At 38.9% G+C, this 18,065-nt stretch overlaps 1 protein-coding gene across 4 annotated transcripts in view; it reads right to left on the bottom strand.

Moving 5' to 3' along the window:
• The window catches only part of LOC110835800 (protein prickle), a 386,112-nt gene that overhangs the window by 206,807 nt on the left and 161,240 nt on the right, over positions 1-18,065 (bottom strand). The window lies entirely within an intron of this gene.

Raw genomic sequence — 18,065 nt, 5'->3', positions numbered from 1 at the left:
TAGTTCAGAGACACTCTGGGTTTCAACTGCCTGCATCCCTGAGTACTGGAATGTAGTTAGAATTTTATAAATTTACCGACGAAATCGTACATTTGTTCCCAACATTTTACGACGAAGTGACAGGCAGCTGGAAGCATATTACATTACCTGTCACATACATTTTTCCCATTAAATTTAGTAGGATAGCATCAACGTGACAATGAATTGGCATGAATTAAGAAGGAGAGTACAAATGTTTGAGCGACAGCCTTTTCTGTTACAGTAATTGGGACTTACAGGGTCCGAATATAGACAGCGTAGTTCTTGACTGTCTCTCGTACCTCTCTTTACATGACTGGCGTATTATTCGACGTTCTTCACATCCTAGCGTGAGCAAAGAACACCTTATGAGCACATTTTTCGAGGTTATTTTCAGCTGTTCCTCACTTAATGGTATCTGGACCTTGTCGTGGTGGTGGGGCTTGAGTACCTCAGTGACCCAAAGAGCTATGCTGGCGGTAGCATAGCTACTCGTAGGGCCTCCCTAGCCAGATTGGTTAAGGGGGAGAGGTCAGACTAAGACAGGTACCCTGGTCCTCCAGGTTGGGGGTTGGTCGGAAGGCTAACAACCTTGCATCGTAAAAAGGAAGATGTTTCGAAACCTCAACCTCGGACAGATGGACCTAACAGAAGGATCGAATGGAAGAGGAGAATTGAGGAGGCCATGGACCGAATACGGACCGGAGAGCCATAGAAGAAGAAGATTTTCGGCTGTTAATATTCTTTAGATATATCAAAGAAAACGACTTACAAAAAACATTTTTAAAATTCTTGACTCATGGGGTCCAAGATACAACTAATCGTTTAGAGATAATAGAATATGACCCTACAAAAAAAAAAGACATTTCCCATAATAGCACGATTTCGATTCATTTTGTTACGCGAAGCACATAAATAGTTTAACAGTAATCAATCAAACAACGATGGATGGAATCACATCTGGGGGGAGGATCTAGAAAGGGGCAATTTGCAACGCACGAATTGCATGTAATGGCAATGGATTCCTACTGCACTCTGCGGTTTGAAAAGAAAGGAATATCGCACTGTGGCAATGTTGAAGCTGGGCTGAGCTCTGAGGCTCACTTTTATAAAAAAAAATTGAATTGCAGAGGGGGAAGAAACGAAACGAACATAGATGGAGAGTTGTGTTGGGGGGGGGGGGGTACTAGAAAATGGACGCAGCGAACAACTTGAAATTCTGGCGACAGACACTCGAGTCAAATTGGTTTACGACACCCCACACAGCACTCCTCCCATCACATTCTGACTGTCGAATGGGCGTAGAATAATAATAAATGCACTAGGTACGTATGCGACATCAGTGGGAACACGTGATGTGCTGGGGAGACCTGCGACACTCGGTAACAAAACACAATTGTGATTAAAAACACTTCGGGTCAAGGGAATAAACACAAGGGATAGAAAAGAAATCAGACTGAAGAAAAATAAAGAAGAACATCATCGTTTCACCTTATAAATTTTAAAGTTATACGTAAGTTAAACTTCGAGGCGCATACCGTAATCGAAATTTCGCATATCGAAACTCGATATTTCTCCACACCAGAGGACAAATAACGGATCCAAACCACGTTACATAGGAAACCGAGGTGAAAGTACAAAACTTACCTTTGCACCAATATTCGATAATGAGAAATAGCTCTCCCAAAAAGTTACCTTTATAACAAAGAAAAACATATTTAATATTTTCCGTTATTTGTACCTAAAACACGAGAACAAGAAAACTGCAAAAGCAACTCCTTGATCAACAGTCCTTCTTCAGAAGCTCACATTCGCTTACCTAGTCAAGAAATTCTCAGCCCTTTACGAAGCCCGAAGGTTCATTACTGCATTCGCAAGATCCAGCCACCGGTTTTTATCTTGAATCAGAAAAGTCGATTTACTAAAGATCAATTTTAATATTGTAGGATCTGTCGTTGTCATAGCGGTGAGTACGAAGATGGCTGTCTCTTGGAATGTAGCGCCTTATTTAATATTTTTCTTCACAGCGGTCTCTTCCCTTCGGTTTTTCCAATCAAAATTTTGTACGCATTTCTCATTTCCTTCACGCGTAATACACTACAAATAGACCTACATTAAAAACTATAGAGAGAGAATCTAATTTTGGTTCAGAAGGTCGATTATAACCCCAGTTTTAAACATATATGAAGCCCTACTTAAACCTCATTACAAAAAATGGCTCAAATTGAAAGAATTAGCAGGTAAACATGTCACAGCACTCGTATATAAAGATCACTTATACATCTACGAATTATTTTGGAACACTACTGGTTTTGGCGAATATTTAACGAAATACAAACTGATATCTGTGGTGTGATGCGCTTCGCAACGTTAGATCTGTATTTGTAATAAATTAGCATCATTACCGATAGGATATACAAAATATAAAAAAAAAATCTATGTAGAAAATACGCATACTCCACTGGAGTATTCTTTCTTCCCCTGCTTAAACAACATGTACAAATACCCTCAAGCAGAATAAACAATAAATGACGAAGTTCTGTCTGTGATCACTGGAGGCTGTGACTTTATCACTTCGCTTCCTGCCAAATACCAGAAATAGCAACGCGGGAGGAAACAGTTAACAGCAGCAAATCCTTTGAACCTAAACACGTTAATTAAGAGTAAATCACAGCCATTCCTTCTCCCAGAGCATAGCAGGCCACAACATGAGACACGTTTACATGTCTATACTATGCAATCACTCTTAAAGTTTGTACTACACTATGTGAGACAGATGGGGCCCTCAGAAGACTTTTTCCTTGCCGTGAATCAGAAAATGCTGAGAGCTAGTAATTTAATTAGCTAAATTACGTCACGAATCCTCTACTATGCCCATCAAAAGTGCGTCTGTCTCCAACTGGATATTACTCTTGGGAATACAAGGACACAATTAACACTTCCTTTCTTATCCCTACTTAATCATAATAGCATCTTATTCAGCTTCACAAAAGTGCAAAATCGTTTGTAGTGTTGTTTCTACAACACGTAGCTGGCTGTATGGGCCTCTATCTTGATGGAGAAGAGAGTATTCTCACAACCGTTTCTATGTCACGCACGAGATATCTCGTTTGGAGCAATGTTCTTTCTGGTCTTCAACTGACGTCAGTCTGAGAAAATCAGCGAATGAAACGTTTTCTATCAAAAGTTAAATAATGGCTACCATGGAAAAGCACTAACACAAAAAGATATTTTTGATTAATATCAAATTGGAAAGAGAGACTGATGTTTGAAACGTCGATTAAGCCTTCTTAGAAATGCAGCAGTACCAGGACTGCAGAACTGCACAGATCAGACATGTGTAACAGTACAAGTCTTCATTATAAACAATAATATCTAAAACAATTACTGGATGTTCTTACAAGTTGCACCGGCTACGGATTGATTCCAGGTAGTTCAAAGCATGTCTGCGATCAGCGGTTCCTTTTCTGGTAGGAGGTAATCCGATGCACTTTATGTATTAGTCATAACTTCATAGCGCGCTTTGCCTACATTCAGGCTGGGATCACTCTGGCCCCATTCTCTGTAAATCCTTTATTTCATGACACCTTATCAATTGTTAAATTAAGTATGGACAAATGAGATAAGGAAATATGACGAATATTGCATCTAGATGATTCCAAATACAGCTACAGGAGTTTAATGAGCAGAAAACCTTCAAAATTACTCTTCCGGCAGTGCCAACCTCACGTTCATGAGGTACATTTAAGGCGTGTGTAGTTTGGACAGATCTAACCACGAGATCGTTGGTTTATATCCCACCCGAGGAACGGACATGTGTCCATGTACTATCTTGGTCGTGCTGTCCTGTGTAGGCGGAGGCCCTACGACTGGTCTTTCCGAACCCAGGAAGTGATTAACAGTTTCTGAAGCTAGCTGTGAAATGGAACAGACCAGAGGGCTTATCTAATCCGAAGAACCTTAAGAAATCAATGACTGGCAGAGTTAGTTACTACATACAAGACCCCGTTGTCCGAATTATTTAATTATAGCCACTAAGCTGCATATTGTGCGGAAGAAATACCACAAACAAAAAATTTAAATCGAATTAATTTCGGTTTTGATTTTAATGTCTTAGGACTAGCTTACTTTGAAACCGCATGCAATTCTAATCTATATTCCGACTTATTCAAGAATATTTCTTGTATTTTAATTCGCCCATTTTTGTATTATTAAACATGTTTCAAACTGAACGACAGTCATCTCCAAAACAACGCTAATCATATTTATTCACCGAGTCCTTGCGTGGAAAGTGTTATGATAAGTGCTTGGTGTAATAGGAATGAATTATTGTCAGGTGCGTTAATTTTACTGAAAACTGGATTACTATATTGGTCTAATTCGAATCGGACTCATATCATAAATGAGGTTAAAGGTAAATGTGTAGACACACAATGAAGAAAACAGATTCGTAAAAAATATTACAATACGTAAGAGGTCTAAAGCCCTGCACGCTTTAGACCGCGTAGCCTCTGGTATAAGCATTGTATTGATTTTATTCAGAGTATATTATATTACCTAATTAGGAGAAAACGGTAGAGTATTACATTTGGCCCATTCCTTTCAATTGTAATTTGAAACAATTCCGTTTGTCTGTGGGCATCCGATGATACAAACAATGGCACTCCCCAGCCATCATAAGTTTTAATTACCACAGACAATGAAAGCCACTGAGAGCATCGCATTCTATCACTGAACCGGCCGCTACGGAATTTTAAAACCTGACACAGTAAACATTTATAATAGAGTACAATAAAAGCAGCGGATTCATTTATTATAATTCTGAGAGATGAGAAAAATAACAGGCCTACATTAAAAATGCATACATTTAAACTTGAAAAGGCTGATAATATGTAGGTAATTAAAACTATTCCATTACAATTCGGGAATTGTTTTATGATACAATTTATGAACTACGAAAACTAGGGTTCGTTAGTGATTCAAAGGATCCTGTGAGTATATGCAAGCACTGAGTGCCCAACTGAGAACTCTTGGTTTTTACTCAGAAAGCTTCGGGTTCGAATCTCGGCTTTAAACCCCCACTAGAATCTTTAATCAATTTAAAAGGTTATAATAAGCAAGACGGCAGCAACATTTTGGTACTCGGAGAAATTTCGATTACGATTCTGGCCTTGGACCGGGTGTAATGAATAGGATTTGTAATTTCCTTCAGGAATTTTAACTCTAGTCTTCATTTATAACCCGATTCGCCACACATACTAATTCTCATTTCTTAAAGTCTAACTTAAACAAACACTACGGAAATGAAATGCTTGGCAAATAAAATTTAGCTCAGAATGGCCACCGGAATCGGCCTTATCAAGATGTCCGTGGTTTTCACGAAATTAAATCCCGTTCCCTGAAAATGAAATTAAGTTCTGCAGAGACCAGAAGCCAACCTTAACTAAGAACAGCCATAATCAGAGGAACGACGCCTGTGAGATGCTTCGTTTACGCAGTCAATGGAGCGCGTTACATGCAAATGCGGGCGAGCGGCAAGTCAAAACTGTACGCGTCTTTTAGAAGTTTATGAAGAGGAAATTAGTACCAGGGAGGTTAGACTGAGGAGGTGGCGAGGGGAGGAGGGATAGTTGAATGACAATTCTGGAGTGATTGAGTGCCAGTGCCGCAGAGGGGGTCTGTGTCTGAGAGCAACAGCAGAAGGAGGGAACGGGAATTTACTACGGTTTGTCCCATTACGTCTGGCTGGCAGCCTGAATTCATTTCACCCTGGGATGACTTCCTTTAAAAGTTGATTTAGAAAATTGTATTGCGCTTCAGGAAGGGCTGGATCACTGGGTGTTTTCTTGGAAACGTACAATGAAATGTTTTTACGCATCACAGAGGAACTCGTTCATCTATTGCTGAGGTCAAGATAACTGACCTTTCAGGAAAACAGAAGTAGGACCTACAGTGCCCTCTGCTTACTTCAGTGCATGATTAATCTGCCCCTATGATTTGAACCTTCCTTAACTGTTTCTAAGTTACGTAGTTAGCTAAAACGTTTATTTATTTGCAAGTTTCCATGAAGCATAATGTCTCCGCATTTAGGGTTCCTGAAAATGGAAGCTCTATGTTCCTGGAAACGTTTAAATCTACTTCAGACCCTCAACCCAGAAGACTGACGACATTTATGTGATATTTTGAGTTTATATTTTTAAGTGTCAGTGTTACATAATTCATTGTACTGTAATTATGGAATTCTGTGAAATTAGAACAACTTATCTATACACAGCGCATATTAAAAAAATTTCGTCTCATAAGACAAAATGACGGCCAAGACAGCAGCTCTCCTGGTGGAAATTCTGAACGTCTTGAAGGGAAGTGATTACTGTCTCCACCAACTAGGGCTCATGTTACGAGCACAAATTTGGTGTCAAAAGCTGCATCAGCTGTCGTTTAACATTTTCACGACCGTTTTTCTTCCTTCATCTCTCCCGTGTCTTCTTGAAGGAGGTTATGATCTCATTACTACACACGATGTCGGCGCACAGCTGCATTATATACGAAGTTCACCCTTCAACTCATTTTCGTTCTAATTTTCTTTTCAGTTACAGTTCTATACTTTCACCACTAAAAAGCTACTAACAGGGCTAGCAAAATAATCTGCAAACCAAGTCAAGTATATACAACTTAAGCATAGGCCTATTTGTTAAGAATTTCCTTGCAAAATCTCTGAGCTATTAATCATTTCTTTACAGTAATTTCATTATAATAAAGGTAAGGTAATGTTGTAACTGGTACTTATAAAGTACCATGACATGAAGACGTATGGGGTATGGAAGTATAGCTTAACTCTTTCTTAACTTCGACACCAGATGTGAGTGATCAGCTTCACGCTCCGTCCGCTTTACTCCCGGGGAAAGAGCCCTCGGTACCCAATGGACAGGAAGCTGAGCATTTTCGGATGCGGTGGCTACGAGAAAAGTCTCTTGCCAAAGACAAGGAAGCAACTGACAATCTTGTTATTCACGCTACTAATACAAATAATCTAAAGCGACAGGGCCGAGTGTGCATTACAATTTCCGGGGTCCACACGACTTGTAAATTAAACCAGAACTCAGCTGACAGCTTCAAAATTTTATTCACAACTTATAATTCTAAATCGGCAAACACAGAGCTGATGACAGGTGTTTAAGACAATGTAATTTGTCAAAAACTAAACAAGGAGCCAACAGTAGATTGTTCAGCTACGTACAGATGTCACAGCAATAATAATGATAGAGCTAGTAACATATCCATTGTATGGGCGTGCCGTGATGAATCAGCTCATGAATATTCAAATGTTTTTTTTTACGTGTCCAGCCGTGAAAATTAATTAGGTGCTACATGATTTGGAGTACAACACAATTTGTATTTGTCGCTGTTCTTGTTCTGGCCTTCGTGGATTAGCATTAATCAAGTACCGTCTTTGAAAACGAAGATGGAGGCAGCATGCTCTTTCTAATCGTTGGTTTACAGCCACAACATTTACAGACAGCAATCTATAAGCACATAATCTAGACACTGACCACTTAACAAAATCCGCTTCCTCATAGTTAATTAAACATAATACACGTAAATATGTTTCTCTTCTCCACCGGTTTCCATAGCAAAACGGGCAACGAATTTATGGAACTGTTTTTGGAACAGTACATTTGATTTGAAATGAAAGGACATCTTCACCAATGACATATACCTAAATCACAAACAGTGCTTTTTGAAAATAAGTGTGGGCCTACAAGAAGAGTGGTGGGGGGGTTCATCTTGCATTTACCCGACAAGATCAGTTCTGGGGACAGACGCCTGACGCCTGACGCCTGGCGCCTGGCTCCTGACGCAATGCGACGTCTGAAGAAAGACCTTTAATGGGGATTACTAAAGTCCTCTTTCAGAGGCTCGTATATTTCCAGTCTCTGAACCGTCTCGCTGCGCCATAGTATTATTTCATTACCTTTAAAACCACTGACGATTTCTTTTACTCCAAACTACGCAGAATTCCGACTTTGTAAGGAATCAATAGTGTTCATTAACCCAGCTTCACTGATTACAATAGCACTCAACTTACAAACAAACCTACGAATACTGAAGCCTGTACTAATTAATTTAACGTTCCATAAACAGACACCGCGCTGTCTGCGAAAACGTAATTTAATGACGCTATATTATAACACTGAAAGACGTAAAACAAATAAAGCCTGCGACTACTTTGAGGTCACGCATAGGAATACTAGCCTCTTATCTGTAAAAACAAGGGAAAGAGGACTTGAAGCCATTTATATTCAAAATGCAGGGCCACTACAGACAAAAAAGATAAAATGTACTTCAGCCCTGAAGATGGAGGCAGTAATTTTCTCCGAAAAGCTGGAGTCTACAAGTGCACAAACCATTACAATCCAGAATGTCAAAGTGGACGTCATCATCTCCGCGAGAACATCAGCTCTCGTATCACTTCACAAATGTCTTGTCTCCAAAACCGCAAGTTTGAGGCAAAACAAGAGGAGAGTGAAACGTCAGTTCTTAGCCACACTTTGCCCCCCCCCAAAAAAAAAGAAGAAGAAGAAGAAGATTGTTTTGTTCATACTACAGTCACACAGTAAACACATGTTTTAAAATGTGTGAGAAAACACAACAAATCTGCTTAAATTCATGGTCCTCACCTTTCATATTTATTTTAAACTTAAAAATCATTGTAATTATAATAACATAACGATTGCAGCATCTGAAATACACTCAGAGATCAAAAGAGAAGTGAAAATATTATAAATACATTACAGAATAACAACACAACACACAGAAAATTAAAGTAAATAAATTAATAAATTGTGGGAACATGTTGAAAGGAATAGAAGAAAACCTTATAACAAAGTGGAATAAATTATGGTCTTTATGCAATGTGGAATGCCATAATGTGTTAATCGAAAGAATTTAATGGGGTAAACAGGCCAATGGACTAATGATGATGATGATGATGATGATAACTGATAATCCTCTGCATCAATTAAAATATAATCAGAAATAATTATTATAGACGTGCTGCATCATATATTACTGACCGAGTTGTTCTGTCCTCTTTAACGACTAGTGCGATTCATTGAAAAAGTAAATAACACACAAGGAAAGTTTAGCAGACCCGTTGCTATGTATCTTAGGTTTAGGAGCTTAACTTCTTTCTAATTTGCATCAATTTTGCAAGTTCACGCAATGAAAGGGGTTGGTTACGCTGCTACAGACGTAAGAAAGCCAGGGAAAGGAGGAAGAAGCCACAGCTTTAAGCTGCTTTAGCCGAATCTTATGACTAAACCGAAACGACTTTGTACTAAGTATAATGAGCTGCACAGATGAATGAAGGTAAGAATAGAAGGACATCTGAAAAAGTTTTATAAAAGTAACTTCTATGATTACTAAATCCTCTATAAGTATTTCTATGTTCAAATGTCTACTCCACTGAAGCTCAGTCTTAATGCTGACTTAGAAGAACTGAGTTTAGGAAATTACACACAAAGCAGGTGCCATGGAACACAATTATTGAGCTGTCTGCATAAAGTATTACCCACGTACCAGCACACTTTTAGTACAGTTGAAACTGTCTTGCCTAATAGGCCTGCATTTTGCAAACTGTGAGTAGACTTTCATGTTCCAATAAAATCATTTATAACACTATCAGAAGGTTATTATTTACCCAGAGAATAATGAAGAATTTTATGTACCATGAGCGTGTTTCGAACACGAGATTCCTGGGTCCTGAGCGGCCCAAGATCGAATCGTCACTATAATCGACCGGTGCAAAGTTAAAAAGTACAACTAGCTAAAGAGGATACGATAAGGAGAAAGAAGAGGTAGATGTTGTAACACCGCATATGTGTCCAATTAAATAAGTCCTTCCATCTCAAGGCAGACTCGGACTGACTCGGAAGATCTTAAAACTGATACGTAGAAAACTGTGCCATAAACCCTTTTCACGTTATCGCATATCTCTTTGCCATGTCTCTAAAGAGATTCTCTCCGACTACTGAAAGGCAAACACAACTAAAACAGAAAGATGCAAGGATTTCTTATGCTTCATCCTCCTTAATATCCTTCAATTACTATGAAGAAATCCTCAAAGCCAGAATCTGGAACATTCTTGGAAATAGGTATGCTACAGTTTAATATCGAGTCTAGTTTAAAGCAACAAAGATCTTTTTTCATACTCTTTCAGTCCATTTGACGGATCCTTTGAAGTTTGTATTCAATAACAGTCTGTGTTATTTACTAGTGCTTTTGTTTATAAGTATCTTACAGCAGGAAACACTTCCAAACACTGAGAAAAGAGAGAAACAAATAAGTCTAATCATGCGAAGATAAGTAACAAAATTTACGTACTTCATCATGGTACACTGCTGGGACAGAAGAAAAACTGATATCGAGGGGATAATCCATAAATGAACATGTTTAAGAGAATAAAATTAAGAAATCGTGTCAGAAAGTCAGAACAGGAGTCTCAGAATGCTATAACGCATACGAAAAGAGAGAGAAAACAACAAAATGTTAAGAATTTTGCCAAAGAGAGATGCGTGGAAAAATAAGAAATATGTGTGACATTTGCACTAAGAAACACGATAGAAACACACGAAAGGAAACATGGAGGAAAAATACTAAATCTGATCTTACGTAAGTTCGTTGTGATGATGTTCACTGAACTAGACCATGAGCGACTACACTTTGAGGGGGAGAGAGAGGAAGGATTTTTCGGTTGTTCCTGACGCTGGTAGAAAAACTGTGACAACGTGGAAGAAACTGGAAGTCGTCTGCAAAAATAAAATATTACAACAATTATTTTGCCTCAAAATATCACTACAAAAGTATCACCAATCTCAAGTGACATGTCCATCTTTAAAAGAAGCTCTGAGTGGCAGTCTGGTTCCCGGTGCACACTTTTAGCTGAAATCCAAGTTAGAAGAGCCATATGGTCAGAGTTAGGAGTTGAAGCTACTACCGGGGAAGACATAACCACCATCATCCCGAATACTCAAGTGTTTCAGCGTGGCTTGAGCTAGCGTCTTGAAGCGTCGTCGGTCACACCACCCTCAACTGAACCTCATTACCATTCTTCGTATTACGTCCCAACACACCCATTAGCCCCGAGTATAGTATACGACCTAGACGTCTGGAATTTATTGTAAATAATACTGCTTTGGGGCACGGTAGTTTATTAAGCTATTACAAACCTTTTACCTGTAGCTGTGGTAAAATCTGTCTAACGCAGAACGTAGACTAAGAGGGAACCTATTCACATCGATGTTTCTTGAGAACGTAAAGTGGAAATAGAGGCAAAATTCCTACTAACAAGCGGAAATAAAAAGCGAAAACTATCATTTAACTACAAATAATATACGCACAAACAGGAAGAATCTCATATTTCCGTCTTCTGGGTTGTTGCGCTGTGTAGTCTGGTCGATGTTAACCAACGTTTCAGAGGTCATACTGCCTCCGTCATCAGGGCGATGAATATACGCCCTGATGACGGAGGCAGTATGACCTCTGAAACGTTGGTTAACATCGACCAGACTACACAGCGCAACAACCCAGAAGACAGAAATCTTCATCGCCCTGATGACGGAGGCAGTATGACCTCTGAAACGTTGGTTAACATCGACCAGACTACTCAGCGCAACAACCCAGACGACAGAAATCTTCATACTCACCGCTGTGAGAACCTCAAGTCTTACAGGAAGAATCTCATCTGTACTCGGGCCAAAACAAAAGAGGAAATTCCATGTAAATAAATTATATATACACACTAAATTTATCTACATAAGCAGCATTAGTTCCTGTTCTAAGATAAAAGTTTAGCTACACAGTTGTAGGGTTTACCCAAACCTACAATAATTAAATTCGAGGTGGAGTTAATTTCTAACCACTTTATGCTGTGAACAAGATTGCATGTTAAGAAATAATTGTCAGTTTGTTCTGAAGAAATCACTTTCACGGTGTGCTAAGTTATATAGTCATCTCTGCATAATTCAAGACAACGATTTATGTTTTCTCAATAATAAAAATTATAACTTATAATAAAAATACAGAAACAAAAGATGGAATCCGATTATTAAATCAGGATAGAAAGTGACAAGAAACGAAAGCGAAGCCAAAGGTTATGACATGTCTTCTACGCCATTCGTCATGCAAGGCCGACTAGGAGAGGATAAACTAAAACTTATTACTTACACCAGCTCAAATTCTACTCAATCACATACGGCGAAGCTGGTTTAAATTTCTAAACAACTCATTTCCTTAATACATCAACAAATACGGCTGAACACTTAACATGACTGGGGGAAAAGAACGAAAAGTTTCAATTACGAACGAACTAATCAAATTCCACAGAATTTCCTCAGACTCTCCGACGACAAAATTTCTCTGTCGTCTTCATGTTCATGTCTTTGCTCTCCCCATGTAACAGTCCCTGCCCCCTAGTCACAGATTCTTGTCATCTTTCTGCACAAACTTTCCTGATATCTCTAGCCGGATTGCCATCTTTTGCGGTACGGGGTAGATGTATTAGGGGTGGCGTCACTCAAAACCAGGGTTGAAATTGAAGGAAGCGAGGGTTAAGAATAGGACGCGCTCTGAATCGGAAATGAGGCTGGGAGGAGAGGGGTAGATGGGAAATATGGCTGAAACTGACAACGGCCTTCGTGATTCGATGCTGCCAGTTCGTAATCAGACGTCACAGCCGTCTGCCACTGTGGTTTCAATTGGCAAATTTGGTGTTCGGATGTGTTCCAGTACATACATTAAGTTCCTTGAAAAGAAAGTGATAGTATACACGGTCGGCAACCCAACAAACTTGTCCGCAGAGCGGGTTTCTGAAATTGGCGTTAGGGGACTACGACATGTTTAGTGAAGATGGTGTGCGTATGCAATTCCTTAAGGCTAAAAGTAATTTGGTAGGAAAATGGAATTTTGATTATAGCATGCGTTTAAAAAGGGTTTTTAAGAATTTTAAATAGCAAGCGAACGTATCAATTTAAATTAAATCTGAGAAACCTAAGGACGATGTACTGTAATCCATTCCTTGCATGCAGTTTTCCTTCTTTCCTTATTATTTCGATCAGGTGTGCCTTCCTTTTTGTTTGAGATTTGAGTCATTTAAAACAGACAAAATATCCAAGAAAGAAGCAAATGAACAGAAAGTGTACGGGGCCTGAGAATAGTAAGCACCATAGTAACAAATTAATCACTTACATACTGACAGCCTCAAGAGGCACATATTGATTAATTAAATAAACTGTACAGCTATATCTAGTCCTCTAGTACACTATCATGTGTTTTTTGTTTATTTTATAAAATACAGAATGTACTTGATAGAATTTCATTGTACTCTGATACGTCGTTACAGAACTGCAAGGAAATGACAGGTTATATAATTCGTCTTGGTTTCGTATAACAAATACTTTTAGTGAATGTCAACACGTGATCGTCTATTATTTATATCAGCAATGACAACACCCCGCCTCTTTCAACAGTTGTCACTGTGACCTGTGAGTTGTAGTTACTCAGCTGATCAAAACGTAAGCCTCTTTTATGGAATAAATACGGTTTAATAATGTTCATGACCGTCTTCTGGGATATTGAGTCATGTTGTCTGCTAGAAGTTAACAGAATATTGAGAGATGCTTGCTGACTCCATTATCAGGGCGATACGCCCAGGGCTCCTCTGAAACGTCGGTAAAATTCTACTAAAATACACAGCGCAACAAACCAGAATGCAGTTATCCTCATACTCGAGGCCATGAGAACCTGAAGTAGACTTAAATTTCCAAGATACATTCCAAAACTACTCTTATATGAATGAACAATTCTCCCAAAGGGCGTCGAAGTAAAATTTCCCACTTTTCCGATGCTCAGTAGACCTACAAAATTATGTACATTCTCGTCACGTAATTCTACCAGGCTCTTGCTACTTCTTCTTTCCTTGGTTCAAATATTCCCCTTAGCACTTATTTCACACGCCCTAAAACCATGTTCTTCTAATATAAAGATAATCAAAAAACAAAACTGTCTGCTTCTAACAGCAGAAGTTTTACTTTCAGTTACAAAAGTTGTGGTTCAAAGGGATGAAGCGACATCAAGTTGGGCAAAACTGCTTAATGAGAAACGCCTCGAATTGTACTCTTTACACCAAATGCTATTAGTGTAATCAAATGAAGAAGCATGAGACTGGGGTTGGATGCAACACGCTTCGAGGGATAAGAAAAGGGAAAAAACTTTTTGTTGGAAGACCTAGATGTACATGGGAGGATAATATTAAAATGTATCTTAAGGAAATAGCGTGTGAGGGTATGGACTGGATTCATTCCGCTCAGGCTCTTGAGGACAAGGTAATTAACCTTCAGGTTCCATGAGAGGCGAGGAAGTTCTTGACTATCTCTCGACGAATTCTGCTCCAAGAAGATGAGGTTTAATCTTGTTTGTGCGAAGCAAAATGTGTTATTTTACAGCTCTGTTGCGGACAGACCGACAGACAAGGTCGTCGCATCGGAAGAAGACGCTGTTACAGAAGCCTGCTGCAGGCTGTCATGCTCCACGACACACCTGCGTGCAGGAACGCGCTCCTCATCTCGCAGGTACAAGCTGAGATACGCTACTCTTCTGCGCAGAACTCCTCAACCATCACCGCGAGCAATGCTGAATCAGGAGCTTGAGATTGGTAATAATGTAGCACGGGAGGGAAATAAATATGTACAGAGACACGTGAACAGAATTTAAATGACTCATGGCAGGATTCAGTGATAGGCTTTCATGTGCACGACATGACCCTTATGTTTCCATAATAATATTCATAAACCCATCAAGCGTTAATGCATTTAAGAGTTGTCAGATCTGTCCGTCAGTCTGTTGTCCTACATTATTACGTCAAACAGTTCGTACCTCAGTAATCAGGCTAGCAACCTCATTAGTATCTTCGTAAGTCAGTTATTAGTAAACTAGTTAAGTCCGTTACTTAGAAGTTACTTTTGAATCCGCAGTTTTCCGCTGTGCCGCTGTGCGGTCCCTGAGAGCATTTAGTAGCGTTACGGAGGATCGTATCGCCTTCATTTTCACCCTGATGATGGAAGTAATAAGTTCCTCGGAAACTGACTGTAAGATCACAGGGCGTTACAGCTCAGAAGACCACAATCCACTTCTTCACCCCGCAAGAACCTCAGAGTTCAACTACTTATTCAATTAGACATTTCGCCACCACTTAACTTTATTATAAACCATTTTGTTAATAGGTCAATTAGCTAGTAAGCTAATAAGCTAACGGTTAGTATCATAGTGGAGTTGGTAAGTATTTTTGTTAGTTAATCGACTATAAACACAGAATATATTTCGAAATGTCAGCATGGTAATAATACGACAAAATGTTTGCTACTTGGCTAAGCGGTTAGCCATTCAGTGACTTACTAGAATAACCAAATGGACAATAAACCAATCCGCTTGTCAATAAGTCGGTCCACTTATTTCTTTTCCGTCCCAGGGCCTCGTTCCATACCAGTTCAATGCCACGTTTAACATCCGAAGTTACTGTACATTCTAGCGAGGGGCCAAGTTAACTGCCCCCTGCAAAGTACACGTATTTTTCTCTTATCCTTGCTGTTATCTCGCGCTCCACCTTCTTCTTTCTAATTTGCTTTCAGTGCACGTTGCATTGTTATGTGGGTCCGCAAGTCAAGTCAGCTTTGGTACGCTGTTATATTCCCCTGCTTCCTGTCATCCCGACTGGAAGCCATATGTTGCCCCAACCAATACACATTGCTGCCAACAAACAATGAATCCACTTTTCTGCTTCACAACGCTCAAGACTTAAATTCAACTTATTTATTTGCAATGACATCTGAGCATACTTGTAGAGGAGTCACCGAGGATCTATATACTTTAACGAACACCTGCTCTTCCAATCATTTTCAATTCCCCTTCAATAAGATTGTAAGCCTACCTCTTCCTGCTCAGTCTACTTTACAGTCGCGGTTCATAACAAGAGCCTCAGTTACTTTCGACGAGTCTATTCGATTGTGTCGTAAGATATTTTATATAGAAAAAAATTTAATTAAATTTTGTATTATCTATCTAAAGAACTAACCAACAAACAACAGATCAATTAGCCAACCATAGGATAGACAAAAAGCCAACATAAACCAACCATTATCCTGACATTACATCCCAAAATGTTCAGCACACACTAAACAGAGTTATTAGGTAGCCAGTCTCCTCGTTTGGTTTGATATAAATTTCTAGTGATTACATACATCACTATTCATTTCCAACAATTAATAACAGGAACATCTCCAAATAAATAACTCCATGGAGTAGAGTCTTTCTTGAGAAGCTAGTAGTCGCTCAAGTAGTGAACAAATTACATGACTTTTATGAACTCGAAGAATCATTATCATGTTTGTAGTATGTACCCACGGGAAAGTTTCCCATACCAAGTCCAGTCTACAACTTAACGCCCTATTTAATACTCTAAAATTCATTTTAATATCAACCTCCCACCTGCATAGGTACATAGTCCCCGATGTAGTCCCTTGCTTTAAGATTTGTCTCGTAAAATGTCGTACGCATTTCCGAACTCCATTTTTAACCCTGGAATGAATGAAACATAACATTCAGCTTACTCCAGGTTAATACCATTGATTACGTGTGCAGACTTTCATACACGATGTAACGTAACTGCCCGGTTTGCGCAGCGAGTAAGCAGAAATCACGCTTCAGGACTGTAAATTGGCAGGTGCTGTTACCTTACGCCCTCTTTTCTTTTAAAACTTAAAAAGAGTTTCCATGAAAAAAAGATCACGTCATTCGGTCTGTACACTTCACTGTCAGGTAAAACAAATCTATAATTACATTCAATGCATATGTATTGAATCAATAAATAAATCGTGATATAAATTGATACGGAGTTTCGTTTCAATTACGGTCCTGTCATTTTCCGCATGAGGGAAATCAAACTGCCGTGAATTATTTTTTAAATGAAATGCCACATGTTACATTCACATGAATTACATACATTCGGTTAATTTGTCAGGATGTCGAAATCTCGGTGCAGTATTCAGTTCCAAATGTTAAAGGAATTTATAAATAAAAAATTCCGGTTAAAAATATAATTTCCACGAATTTGTCAGCTACTAGCAACTTCTGATCGATGTTGCTGTTTATGGCGGAATTACTAAAGTATTCGAGACAGCCCAGACTGGATCCTCAGCTAACAAATCACCTGACAGAATTTTTATAACCCCATCTATAGACCCTCTAGTTAAATGGTGGGTTACGACTACTACATTTCGTTTCCTTACTAATTCATCCTTTGCAATCATACTCCCAGGTTTCTATATTCTGAAGAGAAGTCGTTAAACAGTCGAAGGAATAAAACAAAAACATCGAAAAAGCTGACACGACTGTATAAAAAGCTCAACAAAATACGAATAATATCCTCAGAAGAACCATGTTTATAGAAAATCAGTATTAAAATACGATACCAGTAATCATTAAGATGAGATACGACAGTTCCACATTCCAGAAACGTATTTCTGCTACATAACTGAATAAGTTAATCCAATTATCAGCGTCGTTTCTGCCGTTTGTTACGTCTAGGAGGAGCAACGTATTGGCACAATCCTAACCACACTACATGCAAAACCTTTTCAATCATTAGGAAACCAACAAGAGCTAATAAATAAACTGATATAGAATTTCTCACTAATGAGAAAACATCTTGCCTTTGGTTTCAACTGGATGCATCGTTTCCTTAATTTAAAACGAAGCTTTGAACTCAATAGGACGTCGTTAGACGGTGACTGTTTGGTACGAAAACACGAGTTTATATTTGATCCTGAATAAAAGTTACACAAAAAATACTTAAACGTACGGTCGTAAACTAACTCAATAAAGCACAGCCCTTCCAAAAAATCTGATAATCACATGGCGAAAACTACACGAAAATTAATGTAATTATATCAGGTAACACAGATATTTTTAATGGAAACATGGACACCACTCACTCC

The sequence above is a fragment of the Zootermopsis nevadensis genome, unplaced genomic scaffold (assembly GCF_977971745.1).
Source record: "Zootermopsis nevadensis isolate Lab colony 2312 unplaced genomic scaffold, Znev_1.0 Znev_ptg000029l, whole genome shotgun sequence".
In the NCBI taxonomy this organism is placed as follows: Eukaryota; Metazoa; Arthropoda; class Insecta; order Blattodea; family Termopsidae; genus Zootermopsis; species Zootermopsis nevadensis.
The sequence above is the reverse complement of the archived record's forward strand: the minus strand, read 5'-3'. Positions and strand labels throughout refer to the sequence as shown.